Source organism: Panthera tigris, chromosome B2 (assembly GCF_018350195.1).
Source record: "Panthera tigris isolate Pti1 chromosome B2, P.tigris_Pti1_mat1.1, whole genome shotgun sequence".
In the NCBI taxonomy this organism is placed as follows: domain Eukaryota; kingdom Metazoa; phylum Chordata; class Mammalia; order Carnivora; family Felidae; genus Panthera; species Panthera tigris.
In genome coordinates this window covers 60,920,331-60,935,314 of record NC_056664.1, presented here as the reverse complement: position 1 = coordinate 60,935,314, position 14,984 = coordinate 60,920,331, and the positions used below count along the sequence as shown (strand labels likewise).

The 14,984-nt window shown below is 37.1% G+C and overlaps 1 pseudogene; it reads left to right on the top strand.

The window, feature by feature from the left end:
- The first annotated feature begins 8,282 nt into the window (after positions 1 to 8,282).
- On the top strand, positions 8,283 to 13,222 carry LOC102969496 (annotated as a pseudogene).
- The last annotated feature ends 1,762 nt before the right edge of the window (positions 13,223 to 14,984 follow it).

The following is a 14,984-nucleotide window of genomic DNA, read 5'->3' as shown; positions in this document are numbered from 1 at the left end:
TTGGATTCTGTGTGTCCCTCTCTCTCTGCCTCTCTACTTTGCACTCTGCCTGTCTCTTTTAAAAATAAATAAACGTTAAAAAATATTTTAAAAAAGAGTTATGTAAGATAACCAAAATTAGAAAATCAGAATGCAGATAAATTTTTTAAATGTTTTACTTTGTTCCCTGTCTATCTGGTCAACTGCTTAGCTATATTGTAAAAATTTGAGATTCATCTCCCCAAAAAATCCTACCTAGAATCCAATACATTACAATTATCATGTTGCATTCTATATATTAATCTGGTTATTGCCTCTGCTATGCAAGCACCTGATGTCAAGGAGTATAACTCTATAACCATTTATCATAGAATCCACAGAATTTAACAGAAGAACTGGTAATAATTGTATAGTATCTGTATGCTGAATAAATGTGTCAATGACAATTCTTTTTTTTCTTAGAGTTTTCTATATATTCCAGATCTTCTACAAACAGCATAAGCAAAATCTGTTTTATAATCAGAAAAACGTATAAAACAATTAGGTCTTCTACTTAGAAATGTATCCATTATCATTTGCTATTTCCTCTGATGTTATCCCTTCTTTTAACAAGTTTTATACTGCAAATCTCATTTTTATCTCTTCCTATCTTCCTAGAAGCTAATCTTCCTTTTAGCATATAACGTTTCCAGGAAAAGCAACAAAATGTTTTTTTTTTGTAGAGTTTTGAATTGAAGTTATTAACATTGGGAAATTTCTCTCAGTGGTAGTCTGTGTACCAAATAATTAGATGCAGGGCACATCTGTATGCATCGCTGCCAGCCAGTGTCTAAAAACTACTTAAAAGTTAGCCATCAAACACTGAATAGTATCTCTTAAACCTTTAGTGAACTAGCCCAGAGTTTTATTCTTTCCACTCTCTCAGTAGGATGTTGTTTGTGTTGATTATGTAAATATATATGTATATACAAAGAAAAAGAAGCATTAGATTCAATACTTAGTTTCTCAACAGTCCTCTACCTACAAGAGACTGCTGAGTTACACCGAATTACAAAGCAAATAAAAATCATTTGGTGAGAACGAGGAATGTTGCCTGTGTTTTCTCTACATCCTCAATTTTATTTAACTGATTTAAACTGTTTTTTTCTTTTTCTTTTTTTTTTTCATTGACCAAGACAGAGGAGAGGAGGTGGTTGTTTTATAGCAGTCTTTACCCAATGTTAAAAAAAAAAAAAATTTGCTTGGGACCAGTTAAACAGGCAAGAAAGGTGTTATTCAAGACTATTGTATTGCAATGGGGAGGGGAGGAAGGACTAAAGTTAACTCCTCTGAAACAAAAGTCAGGAGGAGAGTTCTTAAGTGCTCTGTGAGCTAGTGGAAAAGTACTTCAGGATGAAGGGCTGGTTTGGTCAATGTGATTAGGCCAGCTGTGTTTGTTCATTGTTTCAAGTTAGGCTCCAACACTTCCACAGAGACTGGGAGGCAGGGCTAGGTATGGGGGTGTGGGGGGAGCACAATCTTTCTTGATGAATGCATTTCAAAGGGATAGCTCTCAGGTCCTTGAGAAAGACAATCCTGAGTTATAGAAGATATCCATCTCAAAGGGAAAGAGAAAGGATTACAGTTGCAATTTTACTAAAGTAAACGTTCTAAGAAAGGGGGGACAGGGCCTTATAGTCAGCCAACAAAATATCTAAAGTTTAATTAAGTGGAGGGAAACATTAAGTATCTCATGGTCAGAAGATAATAACTTATCATTCTTAGATCACTCCTTTCCTTTTACTTCTTTTTCTTTTCTTTTCCTTTTTATTTATAACCTCAAGATTACGTATCTTGTCTCAAAGCAATGCCCCCTATGACACTTTACTTAGAAGTCTCAAAAACATGTGCTTTATTCATACCCAAAGATGCTAACATCATCTAAACTCAACCTGTACTGACCTAGGAGCTCTCTGGATAATGAGGAAGACTCAAGGGGCTACTAGAAGAGATACAAAGGATTTGATAACATTTGGCTTGAAGTCCTGAAAGCAAACTTTATTTCTGCTCAAATAGGTGATATTTCCTCAGAGTTTCTTTATAAATATACAGAATATCACTTGCACTCTAGTACATGTTCAATAGCAATTTATTGAATCAAATCTTGTTTGTTACCAAGGAATTATTTCTATTTCTTCTTTCCACTCCATGTTAGGTTGTATTTCTTCCAGCATGGGAGGTTTCTCCATTTATTTATAGATAGAGAGGAAAACAAACTATACAACTAGTAGTTTTGTTCATTGATCTTATGATTATTTTATTAATTATCTATATAATTATTAATATATTAATATATAAGATTATTATATTCTATATCATATTTTGTTATATAATTATATAATCTTTATTTATTGTATAATATTTGCATTAAATATATTATATATAATATTATACACTATTAATAGAATTATATTATACAATATCACTTATATAATTATCGTGTATTATATAATTATATATTATATAAATATTTTATATTTATTATTTATATTTATTTATTTCTTATTTATTTTCAATAGCTGTATGTTTCAGATTTTACATTTCTATATATTTAATTCCTTGTCTTTAACAAGAACATTTTTTAATATAAAACAGTAGAAATTAAATATACCTTTTTAATTTTTATTATTTTTTAATTAATTTATTTATTTTGAGAGAGAGAGAGAGAGCGCGCACAAGTAGGGGAGTGGCAGAGAGAGAGGGAGAGAGAGAGAAAGAAAATCCCATGTAGGCTCTGTACTGTCAGTGAAGAGCCTGACATGAGGCTTGAACCCAGAAACCGTGAGATCATGACCTGAGTCAAAACCAAGAGTGGGAGGCTTAACTGACTAAGGCACCCAGAAACTCCTAAAACTATCTTTAAAAATATATGTTTTCATATTTTAAAATTTCTTGAACAGTTCCCGTTTCCAACGGAGATTTGTGTTTTCTTCACTTAGTATCATTTTCTTACATCATTAAAAATGTTTTTCTTAAATGTTTATTTTTTGAGAGAGAAAGAGAGAGAGAGAGAGAGAGAGAGAGAGAGAGACCGAGTGTGAGCGGGGGAGGGGCAGAGAGAGAGAATGAGACTCAGAATCTGAAGCAGGCTCCAGGCTCTGAGCTATCAGCACAAAGCCCTACACAGGGCTGGAACTCACAAACTGTGAGATCATGACCTGAGCTGAAGTCAGACACTTAACTGACTGAGCCACCCAGGCTCCCCTTCTTAATATCATTTTTAAAAAATAATATAGGGGTGGCTGGGTGGCTTAGTTGGTTAAGCGACTGATTTTGGCCCAGGTCGTGATCTCACAGTTTGTGGGTTTGAGGCCTGCTTTGTGCTCTGTGCTGACAGCTCAGGGTCTGGAACCTGCTTCAGATTCGGTGTCTCCCTCTCTCTCTGCCCCTCCTGCACTGGCACTCTGTCTCTCTCTGTCTCTCAAAAATAAATAAATGTAAAAAAAAAATTTAAGATCAATATAGTTTAAAACTACTTCTTTATATATAAGATCATATAATATTCACAAATAAAGTAAATGAAGCTACTTTAATTTCATATATGAGTAAGTAACAGAGGAAAGACTCAAACTGAATTGCTGTCCTCTCCCTTGGAAACTCCAATGATTTTAAGAGTTGGCAATAGTGGGTCTGCAGTCTGAGGGGAAATATAGTTGGCTAAGAAAAATGGCTGAGTCTTCCTTTTAAATGTTAGTGTGAGAAAAATGCTTTCAGAGCCATAAAAATGTGATATTTAAATTTATATTTAGAACAAAGCTTTATTACCTGGAGAGAGCCTTTTAGTCTTATGATATTCTGTAATGTTGAAACCATATTTATCATTCCTTGGGTGTACTCATTTTGTTATATTTTGGGTTAAAGGAAAGTAAAACATTTGGTAAAATTTGTTTGTAATTAAATTTTATTAAGATAAGACATATAGACTTTTATTTTCACTTGAATCACTCATTCATTGAAAACTATTGCAACTTCACTCACTTCAAAATTTCTTTGTATTGAGGCACACATATTTATGTGGTTATCATTTAATTATCCCATTACAGTATTATTCAGGTTGTATCCACACATTCAAAGTGAAGTGTTGAGCAATTCACTAACTAATTCAATTAATTTATCCACCCAGTCTGGATAATTTGAACCAATAAACCCACTTTCATTTAGAACGAGTTTATTTATCTTCATTACCTGAATAATTGTCCCTACACTCCATTCAAATTTGCCTACGGAGAAACCACATTCTGAATTAAGAACCAAAATGTTAAGATGTTGAATCACCTTCAAAAAGAATTAACAGAAAGCATCCTAAAATTATAAACATCTTTCATTTTCAACTCTTTTCTAAAGAATGCTTTATTTTTATATATATAACTTAAAAATGTATTTCCCATCTGTACTGAAATCCTGTGAGCCAAGTTTCAGTCCAAGGAGAATTTTACTGTAAAAATGTAATTTTTAAAACAAAGTTTTTATGAATGTGTCTAAAATCATATTTATATTTGTCTATATATTGATTGATATGTCTATAATTTTAATTTAATCCATAAAAAGATATATTAATATTTTTAATGCTATGAGTAACCTTTTACTTCACCTTTGAATATTTTTCTTGTTACAGCTATAGAATAATTTAAGGCACAGATATTAATCACCCTCTGCTGAGAAACCAGACTCAGTTCTGGTCTTATTATAGTAGCATATAGGGGGACTAGAAAAATTTAGTATTTGCTTTAAATTTTATACCTTCAAACTCTTCATATTACTGTAATGTAACCCCATTTCATTTCCTTCTACAAAGGTAAATGCAAACATGTATTAAGTATAGAATACATTTCATTTGTTATCAGTTGCAGTAGAGAAAAGTGACCTTCCTCATAGTGACCCTGAAATAGAAGATAGTGAACACAAATGACCATTGAGAGTTTACAAGCATGCATCAAATCACCATACAGACATCTAATTTACAGCACCCAGATCTCATTTTCTATGTGACACGAATGACCTGTACTTAAATCCATTCCTGGGTTTTCTGTGGTCATAAGTCTTCTGTGGCATACTGCTGAAATAAACAAACAAATCACACAAATGATATATACCTCATTTGTTATTTAAATGGCTTATGAGTGAATAAAATTATTGTCCTTATGCAATAGCAGATATACTGTGCCCAGATATAGAACAAAACCACATCATCTTAATACCATTATTTGACAATAGTATTGTCATAGAAATGGGCATTCCCACTGAATTTCAGATAATTGATGTGAGGTTGGGATCAAATTGTGAAAGTCAATTTTGACATATTTTCAGAGATACCTGAGTTCTTACCTAAATATGTGCTTGTTCATTCTATATCTGTTACTGAGGCATCTATTTTTATTTTTTATTTTTGTTCTCTACATGGCAAATGGGCTCATTGACTCTTTAGCATTCATTTAAAAAAAAAGAAAAAAAAGAAAAAAGGAAAAAGAAAAAAACCTACAATGTGAGCAGAATATTAATGTCTTGGCAGGGTTCAGTAGGACCTATAGGTGAAAATGGATTTCATGCAGGACAAACTCTGTTTTCTATTTGCAAATGAAATATTTTTAATGCAAGTTTTATGTTTTATGCAACATGAATTGACACAGAAACTCTTTGATTATAGTATGGAAATTCTATTTTTTTTTCTTTTCAAATTAAGTAGGGCTAATTTTGGAAAATACAAACTTTCTCATGATTCATGACTTACTTTGGTTATTTAGATGGCTAGAGATAACTCAAATTAGAGATTAACTAAACTGTTAATATAGTATGCATAATGGTTTTGACTCCTTTTAAACTTTTATCTTGGATACCATGACCTGATGAATGAAGGAGAAAAACTGCACTTAGAAATGTCAGTAACTCTATTAGCAAAATTTACTGTCCATTCACATTATTCAGTGCTTCATTTACATACAGATATGCTACTTCCATCTTTTTAACCTGAGGAATCATTGTTTTTTACTCCTCTCATCATGTATTTCATATTATTCCTTCATCAGTGCTGGTCACTGTAGATGCTATTCACTGCTTACTAAACCAATAGGATGAACCATGTCTGTGTCAGTAGCTCAATACAGTTTCAAAAACTCTCCTCTATTAGACAAAAATAAAATGTCTGTGTCATGTCTCAGCATAAGTGGTAGAAATATGTGGCTGCCATAAAAATACACCTCTCAGACTTCCTAGTGAGGATTGCATAATTGACTGCTGGCCCTAGCTGCCATAATCTGAAAGTCATTACCACATCACATTCATGTTGAGGCTATGCTTCTCCAGCATTGCTCCCAGCCAGTGACAGAACGTAGAAGGTGTATAAGGCAGGACTATTCTGAGACTTGGGGCTCCTCTGTTGGGTAATTTTGGCTTAAAGATTTGGCCTTGCTGAAACTTTTTTAGAATTTCACTGTAGGCTATGACTCTTCCTTTCCTCTCTCCTTGACAGCGATCAGACTCATCAGAGTTTAATGCCTCTCACAGTCGCCTCTAGTTCCCTCCCATTTTCTCTTACTAGCACATTCCCCAATAAAGCCCTTGCACATCTGATCCTGTCCTGGCATCTGCTTTTGGGAGAACCCAGACTAACACAAGTGGAACTGAGGAAACAGATATTAAGATGGAAATTAAGGACTAACTCACTCATCATGCAACAGGCAAAGAGAACACCATCCTGGTTGGTAGGTGGGGCATGAGAATCTCTTGCTTAAGTAAGACCCCAATTGCTAAAAATTTTACTACTGGCAGCTTGGCAAATGTTAATATGGAGGGAATGCTTTTGCAGGTGTGGCTATTTGGGCATTTCAAATAGAATGGTGTAAAAGATGCCTACAAAGAGAGTGGAGTTAGTTGACTACTAAGTTATATTAACCACCTGATGATGGCTAATGAGAACTAAGGATCATTAGCAAGCAGTTAATGGAAAAGTGTGAAAGTCGGAAGTTGTCTTTGATAACTTAGAAAGCAGACATCTCTTGTAGGAGAAGAACTGAGAGGCAGGGACAGCAGGGTAGCAATACAATAGATTGAGAAATAGGACTCTTTTTGAGTGCTCAGCCAATGCCAAGGCCAGTGGTCTAGTATGGAAACCTTGGGGCTTGAAAACTTGGAAGGGGTCAACTAAATGGAGGCCTCTGAGCATGTTGCAGACCCCCATGAAGCTTCTGGGCTTACAGAGGTGGACCCACATTTCCCTAGTAAGAGTTAGTATGTCTGCTGTGTTAAAAGACACTACAAAGGTCTAGGAAGAAATGGTATTTCCCACCATCAGCCCAAAGGCTCTTCCAAACTCCTTTCTTGGCTCTCAGGCTGAAAATCAGCATCATGACTGGGGATATTATGAGCTTGAAAGAGATTATACACTGAAAGGATTGCAAGAATATGCAAGCAAGAGACAGGAAATATCGCTTGGAGTGGATTTTTAGATAGCTTGAACAAGGGGGTAAAATATACAAATGGATGTCATAATTCATTGATTTGGGGGCACTTTCTCAGAATATGAGATTTGATGTTCTAGAAAAGTTTCTGGAGGATGAGGCAAATGGGCTGCTATGGTGGTGGCTCTTTGAAATCTGGGGGAGATGGTAACTCTGATGGTTGATTTTTATGTACTGTGGTGATTAGGACAAGAAGTGTTCAGATATCTGGTTTAACATTATTTCTGAGTGTGTTTATGTTTGTGAATGTATTTTGGAAGACATTAGTACTTGAATTCGTGAAGTGAGTAAAGCAGATGGTCCTCCCCAGTGTGGGTGAGCATCATACACTCTGTTAAAGGCCTGACTAGAATAAAAAGTCAGAAAGTTTAAATGGACTGCTGAGCTGGAATTTTAATATTTTACCCTCAGAGATTCTGAGGCTCCCAGGCCTTCAGACTTGGACTGGAGTCTACACCATTGGCTTTTGACTCTCAGGCCTTTGAACCACCACCTCTTCTGGGTATTTAGTTTGCAGATGGCAGATCAAAGAATTTTTCAGTTTCCATAGTTACATGAGCCAATTCCTTATAATATATATCATACTCTGTTGATTTTGTTTCTCTGGAAAACCCTGGCTAATACAGATTAAGTACCAGGAGTATCTGAATCATAAAAACAGAGAGTCACAGTCCTTCCATCAATTAACAGACTTGAGTTAGTTTACAGATCCAGAACTCTTTGAATGAAGGGAAGTTGGATCCTCTGGAGTTAGAATCCCAGTACAGTACCAAAAATTTGTAATGTTAACCTTTCTTCTAGCCTTCCCCAATGGGACCTTTTATCAGGGTAACTGTGCGTTGGGGAAATGGAAACAATCAGAGCTTTCAGGAATTACTGGACCCTGGATCTGAACTGACACTAATTCTAGGAAACCCAAAACATCACTATGGCTCACTAGTGAGAGCAGAGTCTTATCGAACTCAGGAGATTAATAGATTTTTAATTCAAGTGCATCTTACAGTGGGTCCAGTGGGTCCTCCAACCCACTCTGTGGTTATTTCCCCTGTTCCAGAATGTATAGTTGAAATAGATATACTCATCATCTGGCAGATTTCTTATATTGGTTACTTTACCTATGGATTCAGGGCTATTGTGGTGGGAAAGGCCAAGTGGAAGCCACTAGAACTGCCTCGAGTTAGGAAAATAGTGAACCAATATTGCATTCCTGGAATAATTGCAGATATTAGTGCCACCATCAAAGAGTTGAAGGATGCTAGGGTGTTGATATCTACTGCATATCCATTCAACTTCCCTATTTAGCCTGTGCAAAAGACAGTTGGGACTAGGAGAATGACAGTGGCTGAGAATAGACATAACAAGGTGATGACTGCAATTAAGCTGCTATACCAGATGTGGCTTCAAGCAAGTTAACATATCCCCTGGTACCCAGTACGTAGCTATTGATCTGGCAAATTACTTTTTGCCATTCTTTCCAATAAGGTATACCAGAGGCAGTTTCATTCAGCTGGCTAGCAGTACAACTTCCCTTTCTACCTCACAAGTATACCAACTTTTCAGGCCTATGTCATACGTTTCTTCTCAGGAATCTTGGTTATCTTTCCTTTCCACAAGATGTCACACTGATGACATTATGCTGATTGGACCTGAAGAGCAAGACACAGCAACTGGTCTATAGTTATTGGTAAGACATTTTCATGTTAGAGGGTGAGAAATAAATCTAACAAAAGTTCAGGGGACTTCTACCTTGGTGGAATTTCTAAGGTTCCAATGGTGTGAGGCATGTGGAAATATCACTTCTGAGGTAAAGGATACATTGTCGCATCTGACTCCACCCATGGCCAAATAGGCACAATGCCTAGTGGGCCTCTTTGGATGTTAGAGGCAACATATTCTTCATTTAGGTGTTTTATTCTTGTCCATTTACTGAGTGATCCTAACAGCTGAAAGTTTTTGCTTGGGACACAGAATAGGAGAAGGCTCTGCAACAGATCCAGGCTGCTGTGCAAGGTGCACTGCTGCTTGGGCCATATAATCTAGCAGATCCAGTGGTGCTTGAAGTGTTGGTGGCAGCTAGGGATGCTGTTTAGAGCCTTTGACAGACCCTTGTAGGTGTATGCATTTAGGAAATTTTAGCAAAACCCTGCCAATCTCTGCAGATAACTACTTTCCTTCTCAGAAAAAGCTCTTAGCTTACTACTTAGTCTTTGAACCATGGATCACCAAGTCACCATGCAACCTGAGCTGTCTATCATCAGCTGAGTGGCATCTGACCCACTAAGCCATAAAAATTCACATGCACAGCAGCAATGCACCATCAAATTGAAGTGCTATATATGTGATTGGGCCTTAGCAGGCCCTGAAGACAGAAGTAAGCTACATAAAGAAGAGGTACAAATGCACAGATTCCCTATAACTGCTACACAGCTTTCTCTCTTCCATCCTGAATCTATTGCTATATGGGAAGTTCCTTATGATCAGTTAACAGAGGAAGAAAAAATTCAGGTCTGGTTTACAGATAGCTCTGCAATCTTTAAATGATATGCAGGCCTTACCTGAAAGTGGACAGCAGCAGCATTTCAGTCCTTATCTGGGACATCCTTGATATTAGTTAAGAGAAAAACCTCCCAGGGGGTGGAACTTCAGGCAGTGCATCTAGTTGTTCATTTTGCTTGGAAGGAGAAAGGGTCATACGTCGTATTATGTACCATTTCATGGGGCTGTGCCCAGTGGTTTGGCTGGATGGTCAGGAACTTAGAAGGAACAAAATTGGAAAATTGATGACAAAAAATTTAGGAAAGAGGTATATTGGATAGGTCTCTCTGAGTGGTCAAAAAACGTGAAAATATTTATGTGTCATGTGAATGGTCACCAAAGGATGAGCACAGCAAAAGAGAATTTTAATAACCAAGAGGATAGGATTACCCATTCTGTGAATACCAGTCAGCCTCCTTTCCTACCTATCCCTGTCATCACCCAATGGACTCATGAATAAAGTGGCTATCTGGCAGGAATGGAGGTTATGAATGGGCTCAAGAAAGTGGATCTCCATTCATGAGGATTGATCTGGCTACCACCACTGCTGAGTGCCCAGTTTACCAGCAGCAGAAACCAACACTGAGTCCTCAGTATGGAATCATTCTCCAGGATATTCAGCCAGCTACTTGGTGGCAGGTTGATCACATTGGACCCCTTCCACCATGGAAGTGGCAGTATTTTGTTGCTACTTCAGTGGACACCCTGAATACAGATTTTCCTTCCCTGAACACAATGTGGGGAAGGAAACTACTGCCAAACTACTGTCAAAACTACTACTTATGGACTTACAGAATGCCTTATCCCCTATTATGGTATCCCACATACCATTGCTTCTGATCAAGGAACTCCAGAGCAAAAGAAATGTGGCAATGGGCCTATGCTCATTGAATTCACTGTTCATATCATATTACCCTCAATCCTGGAGCAGCTGGCATGATAGAATGCTGGAATGGCCTTTAGAAGACCAGTGCCAACAAAGTGGCAATACTTTGCAGGGCTGGGGTAAGATTCTCCAGAAGGGTGTATATGCTCTGAATCAGCATTGGGTATGTGGTGTTTTTCTACCATCCCTTAAGGATATGATCAGAATTAATATAATTGGCAATTGGACTAGCCTCCACATTAGACCCTGGCCTATAGGTAAGAGATCATAGGAAGGAGACTAAACGAAAACCTCTGAAAATGCCCATGACCAAGACAGTAAGCCAAAAATAATATTGAATCCAAAGTGGGAAAAACAGATTGAATAACAAGGTCAAATCCCTAAATAATGAGGGATTTGTGATTCTTATCATATCATATATTAAGTATTCCAGTCTTGCCCTGCAGAAGCTTGGAGAGTTTGTAGAAGCTTATGCACTAATGCATGGTTAACTAAGTAGTATCACTGGTTCCAGTTGTTGTGTGAACATGGTGTCACTTTAGAGAAGATTAATAAGGTCTCAGGTACATGGTATATGGCCATTGATTTTATAATTATGCTCTTTTCCATTCCAATAAAGAAGGATCAGGAACAGTTTATATTTAAATGGGATATAAAAGAATATTCATTTATAGTTTTATTCAAGTATAAGCAAACTGCATGGCCCTATTATAATATAATCTAATCAAATATTGAATGCTTGGATATCCCACAGGACAGACAGCATAGTGATCTATTGCACCGATAACATAACATTATGGTAATTAGATGGGATAAGAAAAAAGATTTTAGGGCACTGGAAATATTATTAAGACACAGGAGCTCCAGAGGATGGGAGACTAACTCTATAAAGATTTAGGGGTCAGTACTTTAGTGGAATGTCTAGGGGTCCAACAGTCAGGGGCATACCAGGATATCTCAGGAAGTAAAAGAAAAATTTCTGTATCTTATGGCTCCTACCACATAGAAGGAACAACAGAATTTTATAGGCCCTTTGGATTTGGATCCAACACATTCTACACCTAGAAATACTGCCCCAGCCCATATGTTGGATGTCATTGAAATCTGGTAGCTTCAAGTGACATCTGAAGGAGGAAAGGGCTCTGCATCAGTTTTGGGTTGAAGTACAAGAAGCTCTGCTGCTTGTGCCTGAACGTATCAGTGGTGAAAGAACATACAGTACGCAGATTGTGGCAAGCTCCACAACAGCTGCACCAACATTATTCCTCAAACTCACAACTTGGCCATAGAGGAGATCTCACACCACAGGAGCAGCTGAAGGAGGAGAAAAGATCTGAGTTTGAGTATGGTTTTGTGTAAGTTAGAAATGGATGGTGGTTGCATTACATCAATATTCAAGGGTGGCCTTGGAATTACAGTGGGGAAGAAAAGAAAGATTATATATATATATATATATATATATATATACACACACACACACACACACATACATATATATATGTATAAGGGTATGGGTGTGAAGATTTTTGTTTTGCATGTCAACATCCACAAGGAAGTATTTGCCATGAAGGATACACTAAACAACAAAATAAACATAATGACTAGGTCAGTTGACATTAGTCAATATTCATCATAGGATACCCCAACATTAGCACAATTGGTATGTGAACAGAGTGGACTCAGTGGCAGAGATGGAAGCTAGTCTTATCCCAATAGTATGGACCCTGACTTACCAGGGTTGATACAACTTTACAGAAACAGAGACCAATACTAAGATCTGTTAAAGAAGACCAATCAGCCATTCAGTGGCAACTCAACTGTACTAGACCCTTTCTATCCAGGAAGAGTCAGCATGTTGTATTCCTAAAGAGAAATACCTATTCTAGGTACAGAATTGCCTCTCCTATTGAGCTTCAGCCACCACTGCTATCCAGAAGGCATGGTCCACAAGCATAGATTCCACACATCACAGCATTTGACCAGCAGAGTAACTTGGCATGAAGGGGTTTCAGGAGAGAGACAACAATCATGGGATCCACTGATTGTATTATATTCTCCACCATGCTGAAGCAGTCAGTCTCATACACTCATAGAAAAGCCTTTTGTTAGCATAGCTAAAGCACCAGGTGAGGGGCAACACCATGAAAGGATGGCTACTACCCTTCAGATTGCAGTATATGCATGAAGTGAGAGGCCTCTATACACTTCTGTATCCCCTGTAGAAAGAATACATGGATCTGGTAATCAAAGGGGAAGTAGAAGTGATAGCAGCACCATCACTTCCAGTGACCCACTAGGAGATTTTGTGCTCCTGTCCCTGAAGCCTTGAGCTCGATAGTTACCCTTTTGCCAGGGAACACAGTAAAGTTTCTGCTGCACTGTACATTAGTAGGCTGCCAGGGCACTTTGGACACCTTGTTCCTAGGTACCAGGAAGTAAGAAGAGGAATCATCATCTGGAAGGTGTCATTGATCCTGATCTGTAGGAGAAGGTAGGACTGGATTTCACAATAGGGCAGGAATAAATGTATTTGGAATGTAGGTGATCCACTTGAGTATTTTCTGCTACTCACTCTCCCCACTGTATCTGTGAACAGATACACAGAGCAATGCTGACTTGAGGAGGATGTGATAAGCAAGAGTTGGAGGCCTTAAAAATGAAAGTTAAGGTTGTATCACAAGGTTAATTATCAAGTATATCTAGTTCTTGATAAGTGAGGGTGAGGGACATTTGGAAAGCATTAGGAAAGAAGGAGAAAATGAGTTGTTGGTCTTGAGATTGGGTTGTGGCTCATCCCATCAACATCTAGTTTTTCCTCAGGAAAGAGTCCCTTGGGGATCATGCGGTGGGCGACCCCGAACTCATGTGACACAGTTGTGTACTGTAGCTGCAACGGAAATACACCATTTATAGCTCCTCCTGTGAGGAGTGGAAATGACACTCTAAAGATGTCTCAGCCTTTTCTGGGTCCCTCATCACTGTCCTCCCCTAGCATTTCCCCAGATAAATCTTTGCACAGCCAATATTATCTCAGTGTTTGCTTCTCAAAGGACAAGACTAACATTTAGTAGAGACTTAAGTGTTTGTTAGAGTTCCTATGCTTACTTTGTATTTTTTACATATCCTTATTCTTAATTTTTTTTTACCATAGTAGTATGATTTATTTCTGTGTCTATAGTCTCCTCAAATTATTTAAACTAATCATGTAAAAAATAATGTTTTATTTTTTCATTCAGTGCTCTAAGCACTCTTCCTAAACATTCTCAAAATATGCTTGTTAATAAAAATTTAAATAAGTAAATGATTAACTTACGTATAAACATTATAAATTAACACTTAAGAAAATAACTATGATGTGAATGTATTCTCTTGGCTTCAGGTCTTCTGTTTGGCGGTGAGAATTTTTAAAAGTAATACCTTTATGTAGATGCACTTTTACAACATTTTCTGCACATCAAGAATAGGGGAAATGAATATTTGGTCTGGAAAACAGAGACATTTAGATAATTAAAGAGTGATATTACTTTACTTATTTTTGAATTAAATTATTCTTAGGGAGGGTGGAATATTTAATATTCCATTATATACCATCTTACAAAAATAACTGCTATTTAGTTGATAATTTGTACACGCTAAAACCAATTTATAATACATACACAACTATTCTCCATCAATACCACCAAAACTCCTTCCTTGAATGATGATATAAATTCCACTGCTTTATACAAATTCAGTTATTTGAAAACAGGAAAAGAATGATAAATACAATCATAAATGAAAGAAAATTAAGATAATTCTTTTATAAATGGTGCTCAGTCAATATTTTTTAAACGTTTTTTTTTTTTTTTTTTTTTTTTTTTATTTTTTTTTTTTTTATTTATTTTTGGGACAGAGAGAGACAGAGCATGAACGGGGGAGGGGCAGAGAGAGAGGGAGACACAGAATCGGAAACAGGCTCCAGGCTCTGAGCCATCAGCCCAGAGCCTGACGCGGGGCTCGAACTCACGGACCGCGAGATCGTGACCTGGCTGAAGTCGGACGCTTAACCGACTGCGCCACCCAGGCGCCCCTCAGTCAATATTTTTAACAAT